A 25,384-nucleotide genomic window follows, 5' to 3' on the forward strand; every position below is an offset into this window, starting at 1 on the left:
AGTTTCGAACTGAGAGAAAATGTCCCATGACAAACCATGGTCCCCCGTGTAGTGCACTGATTATATTTTCCTCTTTCGCAAACTATACTATGAAAAAATCCCATCCTAAATCGATTAGGACGAGTTGTTCAGTTGGGTGCCAGAGTTGTTGGAGCTTGGTCCGTAGGAAGTGAGGGGGATTTTCCTTCCAAACACCTTGATGATAAGTGAGAATTTTCATGGTTGGTAATTCTGAGTTTCTGCTCCTCTGACAGTGTGATTGGCTTAGTGCTTCTTTCGAATGAGGCTGCTTCGAGCTCTATTTCTACCTGGTGGTATTGGGGATGGTAAACATTTGACTTTGCCACATGTTTTTATGCTAGAATTTCTTTTAAGGTGTTTTTAATTGTTGTTTCCACTTCTATCGGTGCACTGTTGATGTCCTGTGGATCAGGGTTTTTTCATCGTAAGAGGGTATTGGGTCTTTTTCAGGGGATGGGGATGACGCCATGATAGGGGGGTTAATAATTGTAGAGATTGGTTAGACTTTCTCTCTCTAGAATTATACTTCTTTTTACACCTATATTAATTCTTTCCTTATTTAACTATGTAAGAAGTTTTCACTTAATATTTTCCTGATATAAACTCCTTTTAATATTCCTACTTGAATACCATTTTTATAAGCAATTTGCCTCCCTTTATGAGTACAATGGAGTGTCAACTATCATAAGGAGATTTCACGGCGTTATTTACAATAAAACTTGTACAATTGGAGCACTAGCTCAGAATGAAATAACATATCATTTCTGGAGAAGTGCACTTTCAGGACTTTAGTCAACTGGTAGCGCATCGCGTAAGTAAGTTGGCCAAACTGTATGTGTCGAACCTTGTGGCAAACAAGATCCATGTATTTAAGTGCAGAAGAGTAGAGGGGTTAGATCTATTATCTTTGGAGTTTTGAATTGTTCGCCACTAGCCCTTGGGAATTTATCCGTAATATTTTACAAAAAGAAAAAAATACAAAATAACTGCACTTTCATGAGTGATAAGGAACCTCCAATTAGAGGGAGTTAGATGTAAAATTTCTTTTATGCTTGAAAAATTGACTTTATTGCGAGAATCTGTTAAACCATGTACAATAGTTTTGAATTTTGATAAAGAGATTAATTTTAGTGGATTAACAATATATAACTGACATACAACAATAAAGAACATGTGAATCATTTTTCTCAAGATTGATTCGTAGAGATTTTCGTCCAAATTCCCTACGATTTTGTATAATTGCTCTTAGTTAAACTCAATTTAAAACAATACTATGGAACTCGATACAAACGACATAATAATAGGTTGGCATCTGCTTCACCAATTTAGGGGAGAAATTAATATCTCTATTATTCTTTGAACGTAGTAGCATCAACAAAATAACACAATTAAGCGAAGGGAAAAAGATTTAAGGGTGTGACATACATGGCAGTTCCCCGTTTATAACATTATTCCTAGGATATTGTCTTGACATTTGTAGTTATACTTATATGTCATTCAATAGAAACAATCCCTCTAATTCAATAACATTATTGTTAGAAGAAAATCCAAATGGAAATGAGGCATCTAAAAGTCCATCATAGGACATCCCAGCTGCATACTCTATAATATTTGAATCTTTGTTTTTCCTACCTCGTTCTCTTCCTATGTAATATTTGAATTCTTCGCAACCAATTCTCTGAACATAGAAGATTGAAAGAGTATACCAAGTAATGTGCAGATAAGGTTTTCTTGATGGGGACATGACATTTACTTCGGTCATTATCTGCGTTGTGACACGAGGAGAAGAAAACGTTATTACTTGTTTACCCGTAAAGCGGTACAGTTGAATTTGTAATGTGGATCTCATCGAATCCCCCTCCCACTAAAAAACTACCCCTATGCCTCTTTGGTATTACTCTAAGTTGTTCCCATAAGCTTTTCGTAATGGCATATGTGTTACTATCATAAATAGCAGTAAAAAGCCAAGGGTTAGAGGAAGGGTTACCTTGACCATGACATTGATGCCCTGAGGTGTGGTGGAGACCTCATCAATTTTAAAAATGTCATCCTTCCACATAATGACAATACCCCATCAAAAGCCCACCACAAGGTTTTGAATTTGGCCTGAGAAACCCAGCTCCTAAATCAAGCGCTTGTGCTCAGTCATCCTAGTCTCAAGGAGATTAAACATGGCTGGCTTGTGCAGTTTCACCATCTTCGCACAGTGCCTCCTAAATTCCCCATTGTTGCCCCCTAGCATTCCATATTATGAAATTCATTAACATCTTGGGGTGAGTTGGTGACTTCCTTTTCGGTCACTTGCCTTTCCCTTTCGAGGAAGGGCTTTCCAGGTTCTCCTTCATGAGGTTGTCCTGATGCATCAGTTGGGTAGGGTTCAAGTCCATTGTCGGACTTTGATTTGCAGCTGAGTCTCCTCAGTCTTGTTCTAAGGTTAACCTTAGACTTACCCTGCACATCTCCATGTTCCTTGGACACAGTGCGATAAGCATTTCGCCCCTGGCCTATGAACTCTATCAACTCCTGCTGCTGCAGGAGTATTGCTTTTGTTTTGGGAACTCCCAATTTTACGATCAAGGACTCTAGTTCCGAATCAGATGCTTCTAGGTGTTCGTGGACATTTTTTGACCCTATCACCGAGGTTGTCGGTGGTGTCGATTCCGCTGTCCATGATGGTGTCCATGGTGAAAAATATGGGTTGGGGATCGATTCCCCTGGCGACACACGGGGGGAGAAGGGAAGGGTGTGACTGGTCTGGTCCATGAGTGGGCTGAGCTGGTTGGTTGACATTGTTTCTTGACTTAGTGCTACTTGGTCTTGCATTAGAGTTTCTAGCCAGTGATGGTGGCCAAAATTCATCATCGCATGGTTCAAACATGCAGTCACTATCTTGGCCAGATAGTGGGAATTCTGGACAAATACGGTGATGGGTAAGGTTTCGATTGTGAAGCTGAGTGGAAAGGATGTTCCTTTAAGTGCCATCTCCAACCATGAGTTTGAGAAATGATATGGGAGTAGTGCTCCATATGTGACAAAGAGGGGCGTTGGTTCTTCCTCCTAGGCTTGTGCAGTTGCAGGCCGTTGAGTGCGGTTGTTTGCCATTGTTGCTGCTCTGAGAGTTTTCAGAAGGGGTTTTTGTGTCTGGGACCCCTAGGAGGTTCCTTTAGCTAACCTCCTTCTCAAGACCAAAATTCTTCCATCCTTTGAGATCTTTTAGAGGCGATGGTGACTGTCTTGTCATTTGAGGGGAAATGATGAGAAGGGATTGTATGGGTTGGAGCTTGATAGCACAACTGCTCGCGGGGGGGGGGGGGTGAGGATGTTCGTTGCCTTTCTTTCCAGGATATGTAGTATTTTTGGTTTGTGCTTGTTTCAAGTGGGGCCCTTTTATTTTGACTTTTATCGATTTAGTTAGGTACCATTTTTGGTACATCAGTGGGTATCTTAAAATAACCCGATTTTGGTGCAGTAATTTGTGATTGGGAATTATGATTGCCTGGGGTTGTATGGGTGGGATTAGGGCTCGTGTTAGGAGTGTTGTGGGATGTGTGGTGGGACTATGGAGGTGCATGTTGCTTTCTCCCTTGCGGGCCAATGTGTATTGGGTTAGTTTGGTCGTGGTCTGACTCCCTAATTGGGTTTTGCACGCTCTTGCTAATTGGGTTTGTGCTAACTGGCCCCTTTCCAGAGTGTTTGCCTTGTTCATGTGGGTCTATCCAGTTCTTTCCCTCGTACTCCTGCTCCCCATGTTCCCCGAGAACAGAGAACTTGCTAGAATCTGGGTTGTAGACCTTGGTCACTGTTGAGTCATCATTTGCTACCAAATGCTTCTGTTTTTGGCTATCCATTATTTTCCCTTTGTTGATACCCAATTTTTCCTCATTTTAACTATGTATACATATACTTTCAAAATAGTGCATATGCATCACCATTTGATTTATGAACACACACAAGCATTTTTTTACAATTTTTATATATATAATTTTACCGGCTTTAAATCAATTTATTTCTGCATTTTGTTATATAAATATTCACTAATTACCCTCCAAATTATTTTTATGATGATTTAATCATCTAAACTTATCATTTGCACCAATATGAGGTCTTCAAAATTTTCAGTGCATTACATTTGTATTTTTAAGGCTAAATTGCATATTTTGCGATAATAGCCCATATGCATGTACAATTACATTATTTATACAGAAAATGACTTTTTATATTTTTATAATTATTTTAAATCATTTTAGTGCACAAATAATATTTTATTATTTTATTAATTGCTTTTACAAATTATTTATTTATTAAATATTGGGTATTTAAATAATAGCCCAAATTATACCCTAATTTCGGACCAACCCTCCAGTCCAATTACCTAAATACCTAGCCCAATTACCCTAAGTCCAAACCAAACAACCCTTTACTAAAACCCGGTCGGTACCCGCCAAGCCAACCCGACCCAATCTTTCTTTAAAATTCTGACCGTTGATCTTTAAGATCAACAACCCACATTTAACCCCACCCTTTTAATTATCCAAAAACCCCTAACCCTAACCCATTTCTTACCACCCATCGCCCCTAAATGCTCTCTATTCTTCTTCTACTCTGAAGAAACCCTGGCGCCATTAACCTGTTATTCCCTCCGATTTCGACCCAAAAATGGAATCAATCAATGATTCCCTTACCTTGTCGACCACCTCTCGCTACTGGCTACTCATCTATGATGTTACTTAGTTGCTTGCCATGTTCTCCTCAGTATCGAACCAAAGTCGGTTCAAACCCTTGATTTTTCTGCTATGCCATCTATATTCGTTCTTATTCTTTTATGGTATGAATATCTTCTGTTGATTCTTTCTTACCCTAAACTAGGGTTTTCAGATCTCTTTATATCGAACCAAAATTGGTTCTTTTCTTTGATTTTGGGTGATTTTTGTCTATATTCACCCTAATCTATGTGATATTCGATTTTTATTTTAGATTCCACCGATTTTTCATTTGTCCTAAAACTAGGGTTTGAATTTCCCTTTGGTCCTTACTGATTCTCAATCGATACTTTTCTTTTTCTGTGTTTGACTACTCTTTTCTTTAGGTTTTTTTCTGCTTTATTCTTTGCCTTACAAACGATTTTGGTATTATTTGGTGTTTTCTCTGTTGATTTACTGAACCCCTTTAATTTGTGCCCTAAAATCAATCCTAATTGATTATTGAATAATTTTCCCCTTATTTGTGTTTGAATGACTTGTTTGCCATGTTTACTTGCTCGATTTCTACGCTATATAAACCCCTCCCCCATTCCCCTTTGGGGAGACTGGGAAATCATTATAACCTCACTAGATCTAAAACTTTACTCTGTTATTTCATTCTATATTGTGGTCTTGGCCGACTGAAAGCCAAGGCCATTAAGTTTTGGGCTGTTGCTTCTCATTGACGATTCAGAACACTGTGGGTCTTGTTCTTTTCTTGCGTTTCTCACTTAACGGGTGAGTCACTTAACTTCTGCACTTACATTCTTACATATCCCTGATTTGTATATGTTATTACTGCTGAATCCACGATCCAATATGCGTCCAAATGATATTTAGGCATTATCTTTGTAAGTTGGGTATGTCTTGGTCTCTCTAACACTTTTTTGCTCCTAATGTTGCCCGTTTCTAAAGTTATTTGAACTCCTTTAGGGCCTATTCAGTTAGTGTATTGACTCTTGAATGCCTATGAACATGTTTATTCACCTACCCTCCCCTGAATCCCTGCAGTAGTCTGTGTTGAGACTTTTAGTGTCAGTTATTATGACCCTCAGCTTGCTCATGTGATCCCATGCCCCTTTAGTATTTGTTTTTGATTTAGAACAGTTATCTCATCATGTTTTGATCTGATACTTTAATGTGTTAGGCTAAACCTTTGGCACAAACTGAATCATATTATGTTAATTAGACCTCTATAACAATGCTTGAATGCTTATTTGCTATTTGTTTACCTTTCATGCTGTCGAGAATCTCTGTAAAAAAAATGCCCGGGCATATGTGTCTGTGATCCTGCCCCATTGCTAACATGATGCCCTCTCATTTCTGTGATTATGTGGTTTAGAACAATGTTGCCTATATACTTAGCATAATTCCCAATCATGTTTCAACCTGTCTAGTGATAACAACCCCAGTCAATCCTGCTAACATGCTCTTATCATCCTCTCTTTGGCATGTGACTGTTTTTGTGCTAAGTGTTGAACCTGTTGTCACGACCCCAAAACTGACCCGGTTGTGATGGCACCTATCGTGAAACTAGGCCACCTAACCGATTCCCAAATAATCCATATTTCATTTAAAATTAAGTAAAACCATGTTTCCAACTGAAATCCGATAAAAGATATAAAGTAAAAGTCAAAACAAAGAGGAAAATACAAGCCCGACCTCGGGTGTCACTAAGTCATGAACAAAATGCTACAACTGTTCGAAATAAAACAAGACTAACATAGTCTGAGAATAGCCAACAAATACACTAAGAGGAAGATAAGGAAGGATAAGGCGGGACTGCGATCGCCAGGCAGCTACCTTGCTATCTCCAAGGAAAGTCCACAACTGTAATGATCAGCAACCGCTACCATGCCCCGAGATACCTAGATCTACACATAGGGTGCATGGGGTAACGTGAGTACATCAACTCAGTAAGTAACAAGTCCAAACTATGGACTAACAGGTAGTGACGAACCAAACCTTAACAGGTAATACAATTAAACTGTACAGAAAGTAGACGTGCTTACAGTTCAAGTAAAACCTCAACAGTAAATAAATATAGTCTGAAAAGTACGGAATATAAAGCTCAGGAAGTCTCTATGTACCAATGCACAGATAGTTTGATCAATGTTCCATGTACCTCATCTCATAAGTGCCTAACCACTCGGTACTGTATATGTCCATCCAGCCCAGGGAAGATCTATCTCGGAATATATACACATCACTGACCACAGTCATCCAGTACCGAGGAAGGCCATTCTAGCCCTATGGAGAAGATCCATCTCCAGGTATAAATACTTCGGACAAAATTCATATCCAGGGAAGATCCATCCTTCAATATTATCAATTGCGCTCACTGGGGGTGCGTTACAGACTCCGGAGGGGATCCTACAGCCCAAGCGCTATCATAATCATCAACATAACCGCTGCAGCGTGCAGCCTGATCCCATAACTGTCACTCACAATCAGGCTCTCGGCCTCACTCAGTCATCACTCTCCACTCACACACACACGGGCTCACAATGTCATGATACTAGACCGAACAATGATATGATGTTCCAAATAACAATAATCGAGACTGAGGCATGATATAAAATGCATGAACAGGACTGAGTACAGAATATCAATGAAGCTAATGAAATGATAGCAAGAAACGTCCTCTCGGGTCTCAACAGTATCGGTGTGAAGCCTTAACATGATAATTAGCATGATTTGCAATTCATTAACTTAATCACATAATTACAGCACAAATATCAGCGAGAAAGAGTCACTAAGCAGTGCCATGGAATTATCCAGGCCGCGATTCTCACGGTGCACGCCCACACGCCCGTCACTTGGCATTTGCGTCACCTGAATAGTAATCATAGAACACATAGTTCGGGGTTTCGAACCCTCAGAACCAAGTTTGGAAGCATTACTTACCTCAAGCCAAGCCAAACTCTAGCCCACGATGCCCTTGCCTCTCGATTCGGCCTCCAAATGCCCCGAATCTAACCAAAATTAGTATATTATCATCAATATACGCTAAAGGAATGAAACCCATACAAAAATTATCAAATTTACTCTAAAATCCCGAAATTGGCCAAACCTGACCCCCGAGCCCACACCTCGGAATCCAATAAAAATCACAAAACTGGAAAACCCATTCGCTCACGAGTCTACCCATATCAAATTCATCAAAATCCGATGTCAAAAGGTCATCCAAATCCCAAAAATCCATTCTCCAAATTTTCTTCCATTTCCCCCAATTTGTACCCCAAATTCCTAAATTAAATAATAAGAATCAAGACATAATTATGGAATTTAACACAAAACAAGGGAAGAACACATACCCCAATCACTCTTCTGAAAATCCCCTCTAAATTCGCCTTCTTCCGAGCTCTCTAATGAGTTTTTGAAAATATGGACTAAACCCTCGTTTTTGAACTTAAACATTCTGCCCAGACATTTCCTTCTTCACGAACGCGGTAGTGCCCTCGCGTTCGCGAAGCACAAACTAACTCATACCAAGATTCCCTTCTTCGCGCACGCGAGGGTCCACTCATGAACGCGAAGACCTTGCAGCTTGACTCTACGCGAACGCGAAGACCTCGCAGCTTGACTCTACGCGAACGCGATGCCCATGTCGTGAATGCGTAGCCGTACTCTCCTAAACCTTCGCGAACGCGGGATCTACATCGCGAATGCGAAGAACAACTCACATGCCTCACTCAACATCCCTTCGCGAACATGAGACCCTCTCGCGAACGAGAAGAAGGATTTCTCTGCAACAAAATACCAGAAAATCTGCTATCTCCTTATGTCCAAAAATGATCCGTTGAGCATCCGAAACTCACTCGAGGCCCTCGGGACCTCAACCAAACATGCCAACACATCCCATAACATCATTCAAACTTGTTCCAACCTTCGGAATGCTCCAAACAACATCAAAACATCAAATCACCATCGGATTCAAGCCTAAGGATTTCCAAACTTCCAAATTCCGCTAATGATGCAAAAACCTATCAAACCTCATCCGAATGACTTGAAATTTTGCAAACACGTCAAAAATGACACAAAGGACCTACTCTAATTTTTGAAATTCTATTTCGACCCCGATATCAAAATTTCCACCGCCGACCGGAAAATGCCAAAATTCCAATTTCGCCAATTCAAGCCTAAATCTACCACAGACCTCCAAAATACATTCCGATCACGCTCTTAAGTCCCAAATAAACTAACAAAGCTATCCAAACCATCAGAATTCACATCCGAAACCTTTTACACATAAGTCAACATCCGGTTGACTTTTCCAACTTAAGCTTACTCAAAAGAGACTAAGTGTCTCATACCTCTCCAAAACCACTCTGAACCCGAACCAACCAACCTGATACCGCATAATACAACTGAACAAGACATAAAGAAGCAGAAATGGGGGAAATCGGGCTGAACTTCATAAAATGACTGGTCAGGTCATTACATCCTCGCCCTCTTAAATAAATATTCGTCTTCGAACGAGTCAAGAACATACCTGAAGCCTCAAACAGGTGTGGGTATCTGCTCCGCATCTCTCACTCGGTCTCCCAAGTAGTCTCCTCCATGGGCTGACCTCTCCACTACACTTTCACTGAAGCTATATCCTTTGATCTCAACTTTCGAACTTGACGCTCCAAAATAGCCACTAACTCCACATCATAAGTCAAATCACCATCTAACTGAACCCTGCTGAAATCCAAAACATGAGACGGATCGCCAATATACTTCCGGAGCATAGAAACATGAAATACCGCATGCATACTCGACAAGCTGGGTGGCAAAGCAAGCTTATAATCCATCTCCCCAATCCTCTGAAGCACCTAAAAAGGCCCAATGAACCGAGGACTCAATTTACCCTTCTTCCCAAATCTCATAACACCTTTCATGGGTGAAACCTTTAGTAGAACCTTCTCCCCAACCATGTACAACACATCACGAACCTTCCTGTCAGCATAACTCTTTTGTCTCGACTGCGCTGTATGAAGCCGCTCCTGAAACACCTTCACCTGGTCCAAATCATCCTGCACCAAGTCTGTACCCAAAAGCCTAGCCTTACCCTGCTCAAAGCAACCAACTGGAAATCTACACCGTCTCCCATATAAAGCCTTACATGGAGCTATCTGAATACTCGATTGATAACTGTTGTTATATGCGAACTCTGGAGCGGTAGAAACTGATCCCATGAACCCCCAAAATCAATGACACAAGCATAACATGTCTTCCAATATCTGAATAGTGTGCTCGGACTGCCCGTCCGTTTAATGGTGAAAAGCTGTGCTCAACTCCACTTGAGTACCCAACTCTCGCTGCATGGCTCTCCAAAACTGCGATGTAAACTGAGTACCTCTATCTGAAATGATGGAAACTGGAACACCATGCAAGCGAACAATCTCTCGGATATAAATCTCTGCTAACCGCTTTGAAGAATAGGTAGTACATACCAGAATGAAGTGCGCGGACTTGGTCAGCCGATCCATAATCACCCAAATAGCATCGAACTTATTCAAAGTCCGTGGGAGTCCGAATACAAAATCCATGGTGATCCGCTCCCACTTCCACTCTAGAATATCTATCTGCTGAAGCAAGCCACCCGATCTGTGATGCTTATATTTCACCTGCTGACAATTGAGGCACCGAGCCACAAACCCCACAATATCCTTCTTCATTCTCCTATACCAATAATGCTGTCTCAAATCCTGATACATCTTCGCGGCACCCGAATAGATGAAATACCGTGAGCTATGGGCCTCTTCCAGAATTAACTCCCGAAGCCCATATACATTGGGTACACATATCCGGCCCTGCATCCTCAACACCCCATCATCATCAATAGTCACATCTCTGGCATCGTCGTGCTGAAGTCGATCCTTAAGGATAAGCAAATGAGGATTATCATACTGGCGCTCTCTGAGGTGGTCAAACAAGGAAGATCGAGAAAATATACAAGCTAGGACACGACTAGGCTCCGAAATATCCAACCTCACAAACCGATTGACCATGGCCTAAACATAAACTGTAAGAGGTCTCTCCCCAACAGGAATATATGCCAAACTGCCCATACTCACCGCCTTCCTACTCAAGGCATCGGCCACTACATTGACCTTACCCAGATGGTACAAGATCGTGATATCATAATCCTTTAGCAGCTCCAACCATCTCCGCTGCCTCAAATTGAGATCCTTCTGCTTGAATAAGTTCTGGAGGCTACGATGATCAGTAAACACCTCACAAGACACACCATATAGGTAATGCCTCCAAATCTTCAACGCGTGAACAATAGCAGCCAACTCTAGATCATGAGCAGGGTAGTTCTTCTCATGGGGATTCAACTGACGAGAAGCATAAACAATCACTCTACCCTCCTGCATAAACATACACCCAATACTAACTCTCGAAGCATCACAATACATTGTATATGAACCTGAAGCTGATGGCAAAACTATCACTGGGGTTGTGGTCAAGGCAGTCTTGAGCTTCTGAAAGCTCGCATCATACTCATCCGACCACATGAAAGGAGCACCCTTTTGAGTTAATTTGGTCAAGAATGATGCTATAGATGAAAATTCGTGAACGAACTGACGGTAATAACCTACCAAACCAAGAAAGCTACGAATCTCTGTGGTTGAGGATGACCTGGGCCAACTCTGAATCGCCTCTATCTTCTTCGGATCGACCTGATCACCCTCACTCGACACCACATGCCCCAAGAAAGCCACTGAACTGAGCCAAAACTCACACTTGGAGAACTTTGCATAAAGCTTCCCCTTCCTCAATCTCTGCAACACAACTCTCAAATGCTCTGAGTGCTCTTCCTGAGTACGCGAGTATACTAGAATATTATCAATGAATACAATAACGAACGAGTTGAGATAAGGCCAAAACACGCTGTTCATCAAATGCATGAACGCTGCTAGGGCAGTAGTCAGCCCAAAAGACATCACAAGGAACTCATAATGACCATATCGGGTCCTGAAAGCTGTCTTAAGAATGTCTGAGTCCCTGATCTTCAACTTGTGATACCCTGAACGGAGATCAATCTTGGAGAACACCCTTGCTCCCCGAAGCTGGTCAAATAAATCATCAATACGAGGTAAAGGATACTTGTTCTTGATTGTGACCTTATTCAACTGCCTGTAATCAATGCATTTACTCATAGTTTCATCCTTCTTCTTCACAAAAGGAATAGGCGCACCCCATGGCAACACACTAGGCCGAATAAACCCCTTATCAAGGAGTTCCTGAAGCTGCTCTTTCAACTCCTTCAACTCCGCTAGTGCCATACGATACAGTGGAATAGAAATGGGGTGAGTGCCCGGAACCAAATCAATACCAAAATCAATATCCCTATCTGGTTGCATGCCCGACAGGTCTGCAGGAAATACATCCGGAAAGTCCCTCACTACCGGAACTGAATCAATAGTAGGAGTTTCTGCACTAACATCCCTCACAAAGGCCAGATAAGAAAGACAACCCTTCCCAACCATCTGTTGGGCCTTCAAAAATGAAATCACTCTATTGGGAACATAATCCATCGAACCTCGCCACTCAATCTGTGGCAACCCTGGCATAGCCAATGTCACTGTCTTAGCATGACAGTCCAAAATAGCACGACACGGAAATAACCAATCCATACCCAATATCACATCAAAATCAACCATACTAAGCAACAATAGATCCACTCGGGTATCCAAACCCCCAATAGTCACCATACACGATCGATATACACGGTCCACAATAATAGTGTCGCCCACCGGAGTAGATACATGAACAGATAAAACAAGAGACTCGCGGAGCGTCTCCAAATAATGAGCAAAATATGATGACATATATGAAAAAGTGGAACCAAGATAAAATAATATAGAGGCATCTCTATGGCAGACTGAGACAATACTTGTAATCACAACATCTGAAGCAATAACATTTGGTCTGGCTGGGAGGGCATAGAAATGGGCCTGACCACCACCTGATTGACCTCCCCCTCTAGGACGACCCCTAGCTGACTGACCTCCACCCCGAGCTGACTGAGCAAGTGGGGAAGTAACTAGTGCTAAAGTCGAAGGCTGACTCCTCTACTGAGACGTACCTCCCATAAGACGGAGACAAAACCTCTTAATATGACCTAAATCTCCACACTCAAAGCAACCTCTACTGGTAAATAGCGGTGGGGACTGAAGGGAGCCCCGGGCACCGAGATGCCCACTAGAAGAACCATGCATGGATGAGCCCTGAACTGATGGTGCCTGAGTCGAACTCTGAGCTGGAAGGGAACTGAGAGATGGGTGACCCTAATGTGAACTGTGAGAACCGTGGCTAGATGATCCACCACGGTAGCCCGAACGGGCTAGTTGAGCATATCTGAATGGACGGCCTCCGCCGTGCTGAAACTGACCTCCCGAAGGAACACCACCAAAACTACCAGATCCCCGAGGCCTCTTGGCCTCCCTCTTAACTCGATCCTAGTGGCGAACCGACTCTATCTCTCGCACAATGTCAACCACCTCTCAAAAGAAGCACCAGACACCCTCTTTCTGGTGATAAGAACCCGTAGCTGATAAACGAGGCCATCCATGAATCTCATGATCCTTTACCTGTCTGTAGGAACCAACCAAACAATATGACGGGCTAACTCAGAAAACCTTATCTCATACTACGTCACATTCATATCATCCTGACACAATTGCTCGAACTGCCTGCGTAGTTCCTCTCTACGGGACTGCAGTACATACTTCTCTAAGAAGAGAGCGGAGAACTGTTGCTAGGTAATGGGCGCTACACCAACAGACCTACGCCTCTCATAAGCCTCCCACCAAGTGAAGGTAGCTCCAGAAAACTGAAAAGTAGTAAATGAGACCCGACTAGTCTCCAGAATACCCGTTGTACGTAAAATCCTCTGATACTTGTCCAAGGAACCCTGGGCATCCTCGCCCTCTGTACCACTGAAAGTCGGAGGCTGAATTCTACCAAATCTCTCCAATTGATGCTACTCATCATTAGGCATAACTGGAACCACATAATCCTGAGCAGGTGCAACCAGCTGGGCTGGTGGTGCCTCCGATGTCTGAAGTCCCTGTACAATCTGCTCAGGTGTGCGAGTGGTGGGAGTCTGAGTGCCTCTCTCAGCCTGAGAAGTAGCTATAGCTGTAGTAACTAAGACCGCCTGAGCTGGGCCAGTGCACACTGATAGAATCTGGGCCAGGGCCTCCTGAAGGACTGGGATAACAATAGGCACATCCGGTGCCTGAGCTGGTACTGCTAAAGCGTCTACAACCGGGACCTGATCCTGAACTGGTGCGGCTGGTGAATCTACAGGTGCTTCCCTAGCTGCTGTACGGGCTACACCCTTTCCCCTACCACGGCCTCGACCGCGTCCCCCGCCTCGACAAAAATCAAGAATGTGAAGTTTTTCCTAAAAGTTCTACAGCCTCCCAAAGATAAGTACAGACCTCTCCGTACCGATCCACAAGTCTTTACTAAACCTGCTCATGACCCGTGAGACCTATGTAACCTAGGCTCTGATACGAACATGTCACGACCCCAAAACCGACCCGGTCGTGATGGCGCCTATTGTGAAACTAGGCCAGCCAACTGGTTCCTAAATAATCCATATTTCATTTAAAACTTAAGTAAAACCATGTTTCCAACTGAAATCCGATAAAAGATATAAAGTAAAAGTCAAAACAAAGCGGAAAATACAAGCCCGACCTCGGGTGTCACTAAGTCATTAGCAAAATGCTACAACTGTTCGAAATAAAATAAGACTACCATAGTTTGAGAATAGTCAACAAATACACTAATAGGAAGATATGGAAGGAGAAGGCGGTACTGCGATCGCCAGACAGCTACTTCTCTATCTCCAAGGAAAGTCCACAACTGAAATGATCAACAACCGCTACCATTCCTCGAGATACCTGGATATGCACACAGGGTGCAGGGGGTAACGTGAGTACACCAACTCAGTAAGTAACAAGTCCAAACAATGGAATGACAGGTAGTGACGAGCCAAAGCTCAATAGGTAATACAAATAAACTGTACAAAAAGTTGACATGCTTGCAGTTCAAGTAAAAACTCAATAGTAAATAAATACAGTCTGAACAATACGGAGTATAAAGCTCATGAAGTCTCTATGTACCAATGCACATATAACATGATTAATGTTCCGTGTACCTCATCTCACAAGTGCCCAACCACTCGGTATTGTATATGGCCATCCGGCCCAGGGAAGATCCATCCCGGAATATATACACATCACTGACCGCAATCATCTAGTACCGAGGAAGGCCATTCCAGCTCTATGGAGAAGATACATCTCCAGGTATAAATACTTTGGACAAAATCCATGTCCAGGGAAGATCCATCACTCAATATCATCAACTGCGCTCACTGGGGGTATGTTACAGACTCCGGAGGGGCTTCTACAGCCCAAGCGCTATCATAATCATCAACATAACCGCTGCGGGATGCAGCCAGATCCCATAACTGTCACTCACAATCAGGCTCTCGAACTCACTCAGTCATCACTCTCCAATCCCACACACACAGGCTCACAATGTCATAATACTAGCCCGAACAATGATATGATGTGCCAAATAACAATAATCGAGACTGAGGCATGATATAAAATGCATGAACAGGACTAAGTACAGAATATCAATGAAGCTAATGAAATGACAGCAAGAAACGACCTCTTGGGTCTCAACAGTATCGGTGTGAAGCCTTAACATGATTATTAGCATGATTTACAGCTCATTAACTTAATCACATAATTACAAAACAAATATCAGCGAGAAAGAGTCACTAAGCAGTGCCATGGAATTATCCAGGCCGCGATTCTCACGGTGCATGCCCACATGCTCGTCACTTGGCATTTGCGTCACCTGAATAGTAATCATAGAACACATGTGAGCACGTGATTTTTGCCTTACGAAAACTACTCCAAAATAAATCAAAAATTAAAAAAATTTCTTTTACTGTGCAATTTTTGAATTTGCGTGGTGTTTGTTAAATATTTGTCTTATATCCGTAAATGTTTACTTTGTCATAACAAAATGAAAATAAAAATAAAAATATATGTTTCATGCATATCTAGGATTTAATTATGCATTTAATAATTGATTCAAAATAAAATCACAAAATATGCATTTGTTCTATTTTAAATATTTCACTGTGTGATTAATGTTTGGTCTGTGTGTTAAATAATTGTTAAAAGGTAATTAATATCTTTGGAAGGGTAAGTTTTGTTTTTATAATTTTAATTAAGATTTTAATGATTAATAATAAAATTAGAAAATAATAAAAAATATATAATATAAGTTGTAAAAGAAAATCGGACCTGGACCTAAATCCAGGCCCAAACAAAATGAGCCCCATAAGCCCAGTCCAAACAAGCCTGTCCGGTCCAATTTACACGAGCCAAAACGACAGCGTTTGTCAAGCTTCATCAAGGACCGTTGGATTGAATCAATCCAACGGCAGAGATCTCACCTCCTTACTCGTAACCCTTTACCCGACCCTTTGACCCGATCCAGCCTGACCCCGAATTTCAACCAAACGACAACGTTTGGTTAAGTGGATTGATCTCAACCGTGCATCTTAATTGATCCAACGGATGAGATCAATCCACCCCACCCCTATATAAGGCCCAAACCCCTACCCCGGCCCCTAACTGAACACCCCCCTCCTCTCTACTGTTCATCATCCCTTCCGAAACCAAACCCCTAACCCTAGCCGCCCTTATTCCCCACCGCCTGAAACCCGGCGGCATCAACGCCGCCGGTCACCACCTTAACACCCCAGAACCCCCTGAACACCCTCTATCCGAATATGTTAGCCGCTTGGCTCGAATCTTCCTGAAGGTTCTCGAATCTTCATTTGAAGATTCGAGCCAAACTCAGATCTAAACCAAACATCCCCTAGTTAACACCATAGCACCCCCTAGCATGCCTCGTTATGGATCCGGTGTTTGTTTGGCTCGAATCACTTCAGAGCTTCTCGAATCTTCATTTGAAGATTCGAGCCAAACATAAACTCACCCAGATCTGTTCTAAACTAACACCAAATCACCCCTAGGCTTCCCTCACCCTTGTGTCGTCTTTGGTTCCCTTCGAATCTACCCGGAAATGTTCGGATTTAAAATCCAAAATCTGAAACCCTAAATTTCCAATCTTGGAATCTTTTTCAATACAAATGAAGGATTGAGATTTAATCGACCTTAGTCAAAGTATTTTCAGTTGAAAATACTTCGACTAAGGTCTGTTTGATTTCAAAAAGTCAAGTGGAATTCTAGTCTGAATAAATTTGAAGGATTCAGAGGTATTTTTCTATTTCTTTTGTGTATTCTACGTGTATTTTTGTTTGTTTTAATAACATGTTAATTTTTCATATTTTTGTTTGATTAATTCTGTCATTTCTATCTCTTACCAGTCTACTTAATCAAATAAATGAATTGTTTCAGTTGGTTATGTTTGTTCACAATGTGTGTAATCGACTCGATTAAATTCGTCGATTAGTTACATTATGAATTCCCATTTGTGATAATACTGATTGAAATAATCTGTTTCTATAGACTGTTTGTTGACAATTGTTGTAAATAATCAGTTTAAGTTAATACTCGTCAGTGAAATCACCCTTGTTTGTAAATCAATAAGTCTGTCAGAATAATTGTTGTATGTATATTGTTTCCTGAACATTAAGTTTCAGGGCATTGTCAGTATATTGACTGTGAGCACGTGATTTTTGCTTCACACGACAATCGCTCCAAAAAGAAATAAAAAATATATATAATTGGCCCCGCTGTACAATTTCGGATTTCTGTGCGGCACCTTGTGGATTTATTTGTGACTTTGGCCCATTCTTATTTATTTACTTTATTAAAATAAAATTCAAAAATATATATGTGTCCTACGTAATTCAAACCGTAATTCGGTCTTTAAATAGAAAATCGTGAATAGGCATTTTCGTCCGTGATTTTATTTGGTTTGGCTTTACCTGTTTTGAAATATTTTAGTATGTGTGCAAATAATTGTATTTGAGTGTGTATTTAATTTTAATTTGATTTTTTGGCTTAGTTTTGTTTTAAAAATAAATAAAAAAAAAAAAAAGAAAAAAAATATAATAAAGAAAAGACCCCTTCCGGACTTGGGCCAATTTTAACAAAATTGGCCCAAACAAACAGCCCAAGACCCAGGCCTGCCCGGCCCAGGTCACCTGATGCCCAGGACGTCCAAACGACGTCGTTTGAGTCGTGCCTGATCTGGGCCGTTGATCTCAGAGTGATCAACGGCCAAGATCAATCCCCATAACCCATCAACAAACCCGACCCGTTTACACCCGGACCAAACCCAAACCCTCAACACTTGAAACGACACCGTTTCACTTAAGACCATCAGATCCAAACCGTAGATCTAGATTGATCTAACGGTTGAGATCAACCCACCCACTAACTATATAAGCCCAAATCCTTACCCTACCCCCCCTATCCAATACCCCGGCCTTCGTCTTCACCAAACCCATCCCCTTCAAACCCTAGCCGCCCCTGCACACCTTCACCAGAAACCCGGCGGCCTGAACGCCGGTGACCTCCACCTGAACACCATAGAACCCCCATGCCATCCTGAACCTAAATCTACCAACCACACACTTCGAATCACCCCCCAGGTCCTCGAATCTTCATTTGAAGATTCGAGTCAAAACTCGATCTACACCAAACAACCCCAGCTTCATACCAGACACTCCCCGGACCCTCCTCGTGACCAAACCATACTTGGTTTGGTCCGAATCTAACCAGGGAAACATGAATCCCGGATCTGAGTTTTGGAACTTTGTAGTTCCTCGTCACTAGTTCATACCCGTTCGAGCCAAAGAAATTAAGGTCCAAGGGACCTTAATCGAAGTGTTTCTCATCTGAGAAACACTTCGATTAAAGTCCGTTCAGCCTTAAGAAAGTCTGTCCAAGTCCGAGTCAAGGTTTCCGATTTTTCAAGATTTGAGGTGAGTCTGCCTTCTTCCCTTATTTGTTTTGGTCCATGTGAGTGATTAAATGTCTGTTCATGTTTTGTGTCAATTTGTGTCTTTGAATTTTTACCAACTTCCGTTTGTCCACCTTGCTTGAACCCCTATGTTTGTTTGAACCCCTCATATTCTGATAAGACATATGTATTGGGTTGTATTCCAAATTTGTACTGATTAGTTGACTCCTCGAGGGTATTTCTGTTTAGTCAGTATAATTCAAACCATGTATCGACACTGTTTAAATGTCTGATTTTTGGCTCCGATTGTGTATGTTAATGCTAATATAGTCGAGTCGACATGTGTCGTCAATTAGTTTCAACTGTCTGAACAAAGTAAACCGATTTGCTTCTGATGAACATTTGCCTTGAGCCAATTAAGAACCAGTTTTTGCTTACTTATAGCTTGTTTGAATTGATCAGTAATGTAAAAAGGATTGTTTTGTTTAAAGTTCTGAAATGGAGGGCATGTGCACTTGGCACAACATGTGCATTGGTGCACCTCATGTGCCTTGTGCACAGCCTGTTTTCCTGCATAAAAGGGCTTTCAATTTTAAAAATGGTTTGACAGCATATGCTGTCAGATAGATTCTACTGCCCATACCTTGCTTTAAGTTTTAAAAGTATTAAACCTTTTAAAAGTTAAATCTACCAGGGAATGTTGATGGAGGTTAATACTTAAATAACTAATGGGAATCTGAAAATGTGAATGCACATGGGAGGGTACTGTGATATTCTGAAAACAGGATGTTAAAAGGGCTGAGGTTTAGGCTTATAAAAGGAGAGATGGACATACACACAGGGGGGGGGGATAGAAGACCATCTGATATTAGGACACACACAGAGATATAGAGAGGGACAGAATTAGGAGATAGACATAGACAGAATTAGAGGAAGAGAAAGAAAAATACAGATACTGTGAGGAGTTTTTAAAAGGAGATACCATCTGAAGGAGAGGAGATACACACTGGACCTTGAGAGCTAAAAAAGGGAGTGAGGCATAGGAACAAATACAGAATTAGAGGGGAGGGGAAATCAGAAAATACAGGAAGAAAGAGGGAACACACTGTGAGGAATAGAGAGAGAGCAAGAAGAAGATAAAAACAGATTAAGAAATCAGAAACTTGGTCTTGTTTGTCTGAAGTTCAGCTATTGTCAATACGTTAGGCAGTGTTTCTTCTTCTAAATTTCAATTGAGTTCTTTCTGTGGTGCTGTTTCTGATTACTGCTGCTGTCTTGCTCGCTATTGCTGCTGCTATTTGGTTTCCTGCTGTTGCTGATTTTCTGCTTCACTTCTTCTTTGCATTTCAGTATTCAGTGTTGTTCCAGGTACACATTTCAAATCCCACTTTGGTGTTAACTGTAACAGTTCAAAAGCATGAAATGAAAGGAGTTCTTGAAGAAGATTCAGATGTCTGTTTTGTACTGCTTGTGATACACTGATCTCTGTTGTATAAATTGATTAGTGTAATCCAGTAGCGAAAGATCAGTTAGACAATACTTAATCAAGTTTACCTTTTGCATCTTAGTTTCTAGTTGTTTGTTAAGTACAAGATGTAATAGTATAATATATAGAAGGTGTAGATAATTGGCACAGAATTTTCGACTGGTTTCCCATCAAATAATGACATGTATAAGATAGAATATTTCCACCTACACAATAATATTCTGTGTTATTTTTCTTTCCCTTTATCAAGACCATTAGGCAACATATAGGTACATGTTCGAATCCCCATTAGTAACAATGCCTAGCATTCAATTTCCTTAACCTAGCTTAAATAAGTCTAGTTAAGCTCGATTCGAGGAAATGTTCGAATTAAGTACTGCATTGCATCCACCTTCATATAGCCTCTTTGTTCAACCAAAATATTTCGTAAGGTATGGCGTCTTTTCATTTTTATAAGTGATTAGAAATTGATAGCAATCCGGTTTTTATATTTCAATTAGCATGCATCTTTCCTTCTTCTATTTCTGGAAACGAAAACAATAAGAAATGTAGTCATTGTAGGTTTTATTTTAATGAGACGAGCCTCGCCCAAATAAAAATGCAGAATTGCGGGGCCCTCGGTAAACAATCATAATAAATATTTAGAAATTCAGGCTAGGCCGTTTAGTGAATCTCATGGCCTCCTCAAAAATAATAACGCGTCAGACTCTTTAGGCGCGGCTTAATTAAATCATATTCTTAAATTCGGGTGCACATGGATGTGACCCAAATCCAAATCTCAACGAAGTCCGAAATGTGTCGACGACCACGGGTGCATTGATTGTGACGTGGTTCGAGGTGCATTTTCATGACGTTGCAATTCTATAAAAATAAATGATAATAATAAAAGCGGTTTAAACTTAATAAAAGCACGTAAGTCATAATATGTATTTAAATCAGATATTTAGCCATTATAACAATTTAAGCGACCGTGCTAGAACCACGGGATTCGAGGGTGCCTAACACCTTCCCTCGGGTCAACAGAATTCCTTACTTAGAATTTCTGGTTCGCAGACTTCATTTGGAAAAGTCGAATATTTTCCTCGATTTGGGATTCAAGATAAACCGGTGACTTGGGACACCAAAAGCCAAACCTTTCCCAAGTGGCGACTCTGAATTAAATAAATAATCCCATTTCGAATATTGTCACTTAAATTGGAAAAACTCCACCCGCGCATCTTACCCCTCGGGGCGGGGCGCGCAAAAAGGAGGTGTGACAGCTCTGGCGACTCCGCTGGGGAGCGAACCCACGACCACGTGGTCCAGGGTTCAAGAATTCGAGCTTAGAATAATTGTTATATTTGGCTTTATTATCTGATCTTTATTACATGTTTTTGCATAACGTGCTAAATGTTGTCTTTTACCGCTTTGATATTATCTGAACTGTATATAAACTGTGCCGAAACCCTTCTCTTCTTACCTCCGGGGAGAAGCTCGCTGGTCGAGACTCCCTATTCTGTTAGTGTCAATACCTGAAATAAGAAAGAGGTCGGACAAGTTACAAAGCCGGACGATCTCGCGGGTCCCCGGTACGTAGCCCCCTCCTCGACTCGAGTTGTCCGCTCGGGTACACAGTCTAGAACAAATACCCAGGGTATAAACCTAGTATAACGAAACTTCATGCCGGATCCCTAGTAGGAACGTTTATTTGCATCATGTTGCATTTGACTTAGGGGGCTCAACACAGGGGTTGGGTCCGTCTAGGACAGGCAACCTGAATTGAAAAGACCACCCTGCTGCATCCTATTTGTTTTGTGCATTTATTTGCTTCGGTTCCGCATGCTGACCGGTTTCTAAAAAAAAAGAGGAAAATAGCAACGTGGGGAGATAATTACTTATTTTGGAAAAATAAAACCAATGTTCAAGTATTGTCAAAACCTCACCGGAATTTTTCTAAAGAAAAAAGAAAAAAGAATAAAAACAAAATTTGTCTTCTTAGTTTGAATTATTAAAAAAAAAAAGGGGTATATATAAAAAAAAAATTCTTTCACTTTCAAAATCAAAAAAAGAAATGGTATTTATTTTAAAAGTAAAAAAAAATGGAAAACTCATAATTCAAAAAAAAAAAATTTCTTTCTTTTGTAATACCCTTTTTATAAATTCAGACTGATAGTCCAAATATTGCAAAAATTATATTTGTCTTTATCTTTCTTCAAAAATAATAAAAAATACTTATTTCTGATTTTTAGGTTTATTTAATTTTCTCTATTCACGGTATGCCCGAACTACGCCGGTTTGATTCTCACCGGATGTGAGATACGTAGGCAACCCTCGTCGGGTCCAACCCCATTTTTCTAAAATAGCCAAAAATCAGTAAATAAATAAATGAAAGATGTGTCAAATTTTTAATAGAGTCGTAAATAAGTCAGGTGACACTGTTTTATCATAAATAGCCAAATGTTCCCGAAAGGGACGCTGGAAGGCTGACTTTGCATAAACAGCCACCTTTGGGTCTTGTTCAGCGTTTTTTTTTAGACCCGCACAGCCTTAAAATCTTTGTCTCTGAAGTGTTTAAAGGCCGTGGGCGAAGCTTGATCCTCTCTAAAAGAATATATATTTTCTTGAGTCAGTCAATTTTGTTAAAATCACCTTAATAAATGTGCAGGATGAGCACGATGCAAAATGAACATTTTTCAATAATGACTAAAATCCCTGTCAAGTTACGGCTATGGTGGAATGATCTAGGTGTTGAAGGACAAAATGAGGTTAAGAAATATTTGAAAGGTCTTGTGGGTTTGTTGGATGTCCAGCCTCGGGGAGATATCATAAGAGCTTTGGTTACCTATTGGGACCCGGCGCACAATGTTTTCCATTTCTCCGATTTTGAGCTCACCCCAACTTTGGAAGAAATGGCCGGATACATTGGGAATACTGAACTCCCGTTGAGGGAAAAATACTTGGTCGCCCCAAGAGTCGTCACGGTACATCGGTTCCTGGATTCATTGAAAATACCTAGAACGGTCCACAACCCGGATCTAGCAGCCGGGTTCTGTACTCCATGCTTCATATATGATAGATACGGTCACAAGGGGGATTCAATAATCCAATCAACAAACTATGCAGCAAAGGAGTTCGTCAGAAGTGGGACGAGCACAGACGGGTGGCGTTCATAATAACGTTTCTGGGTCTTCTGGTATTTCCGAGAAAAGATGGAAACATTGATTTAAAGATATCTGGGGTCGCCAGCACTTTACTCACGCAAAGTGGCAGCACTCTCGCGCCAATGGTGGTATCTGACATCTTTCGAGCTCTCACAACTTGCAAAGCTGGGGGAAATTTCTTCGAAGGTTATAACTTGCTCCTACAGATATGGATGACCGAGCACCTCTGCCATCATTCCGAGGTATTGAGTCATGGTTCCCCGGAAAAAACCCGCATAGAAGAATCTTACACGAGAACCAGAGAGATCACTTGGCCTAAAGGAGTCCTGGCATGGAACTCGTTCTTGCAAGCTCTTACTGCCAGCCAAATACAATGGGCGTTGGGATGGTTACCTGTTGATGAGATCTTATATATGTCGGCGGCTAAAACTCATTTCTTACTGATGGGGCTTAAGAGCATTCAACCTTACGCACCCTGCCGAGTTTTGAGACAGTTCGGAAGGTGCCAGACAGTACCTCATGAGGAAGATCTTAGCACTCAAACAGTTGAGATAAGTCCTAACGGACAATTCCCAGAAGCGAAGATTCGCCAAATCTGGAATGAGGGTCAATATTTGAAATCAGATACTTGCGTGCGGGATCGAGCCAAGGGAGAAACGGCGCCAGGTTACCTTGCATGGTATAGAAGGGAACTCGAGCATGAAAGGCCAGCTAAGAGACCCCACATCCGGGATTTCACCGAATCATCGAAAAGGCATTGGGATTGGTTAGCAAAGGAAAGAGGTTATTGTGCCGAAATCAGCAGATTAAAACAACAAGTAGAAGGCATGAAATACGAGCACAGCGTGCAGATTGCTACCGATCTGGGAGAGCGGAACCGGTTAACTCAAGAAAATGAGATGCTCAGAGCTCAGATCAAACAAATAAGGTTGGATGCAGATAGACAACCAAGGCGTCGATCGGACGAGCAACTGATAAAAGGTCTAAAAGGTGAAATCAGGGAATGGCGAGATGGTTTGGAGAAGTCTGAAAACATCATAGCAGAGTTCAAGGCCCAGTGGGATACAAGAGCAGATAAGCATCGCAGACACCTGAATCAATTGGAAGGCGACCACGAGAAGACTGTTGCTAAAATAAAGAGAGAGATGGCAGCACTTGAAATCAAAGCAGCTAGTCAGGCCAAGGATTTCCAAATGGAAAGCAGATACTGGTATGACACAATAGCCCATATGAAATTGGAAGTACGGCGATTGAAGCATCAACACGTGCAAGATGTTCAAGTCTTCAAGATATGCAGCGATCAGATAAAGCACCTGCTTGTAGAGAAGAAGCAAACCAGAGATAGGATCAAAGCCGTTGCCCACGCCATCACCAGACGATGTCTACGATGTGAGAACATGTCTAGTGTTACCTTCCTCTCGGCAGTAATGGTTTATGTCAAGCAGACTATGCACGAGCTAGAGCAACTTGAGAGGGATCTCACGCCTAGGACCGCGGCGAGGCCGAACGACGCCCCGCGGAAACCAATTTTTAAAACCATAATGCATTCATAGGTCAAATCTGTATCTTAGCATCTTCTGCCTGTTTTTTCATCAGGGTGATTTTTAGTCTATTTTTTGAGTCTAGGTTTATTTTCAAAGTTTGCTTTTTCTTTTGCAAAATGTAGTTTGTAATAGACTGCTTCAATAATAAAGAGTTTGCTTCTTTCACGCTCATTTGTGTTTTCGAACTACGTAATGATCTGATTCACGTGAGTACCGTGATACGTAGGCAATCCTCATCGGATCCGATCGCATTTTCTTTTGCTACAAAAAATAATATAAAAGAAAAATAAATGTAAATAAAATAAAAGGAAAACAAAAGAAAAAAGGGTGGGAAATAAGAGGAAAATACCGGAATGACGCATGCTCTCGTAGCGAACATATAGCAATCCACTTAACTGTATAGGTGCATCATGCCCAACGTGAGATTAACTATCCGTCATTTGCTGCAAATTAACCGTGCACTTGTCATTGAGCATTTTTCCAGGGTTT

This window comes from Nicotiana sylvestris, chromosome 9 (genome assembly GCF_000393655.2).
Source record: "Nicotiana sylvestris chromosome 9, ASM39365v2, whole genome shotgun sequence".
Lineage (NCBI taxonomy): Eukaryota > Viridiplantae > Streptophyta > Magnoliopsida > Solanales > Solanaceae > Nicotiana > Nicotiana sylvestris.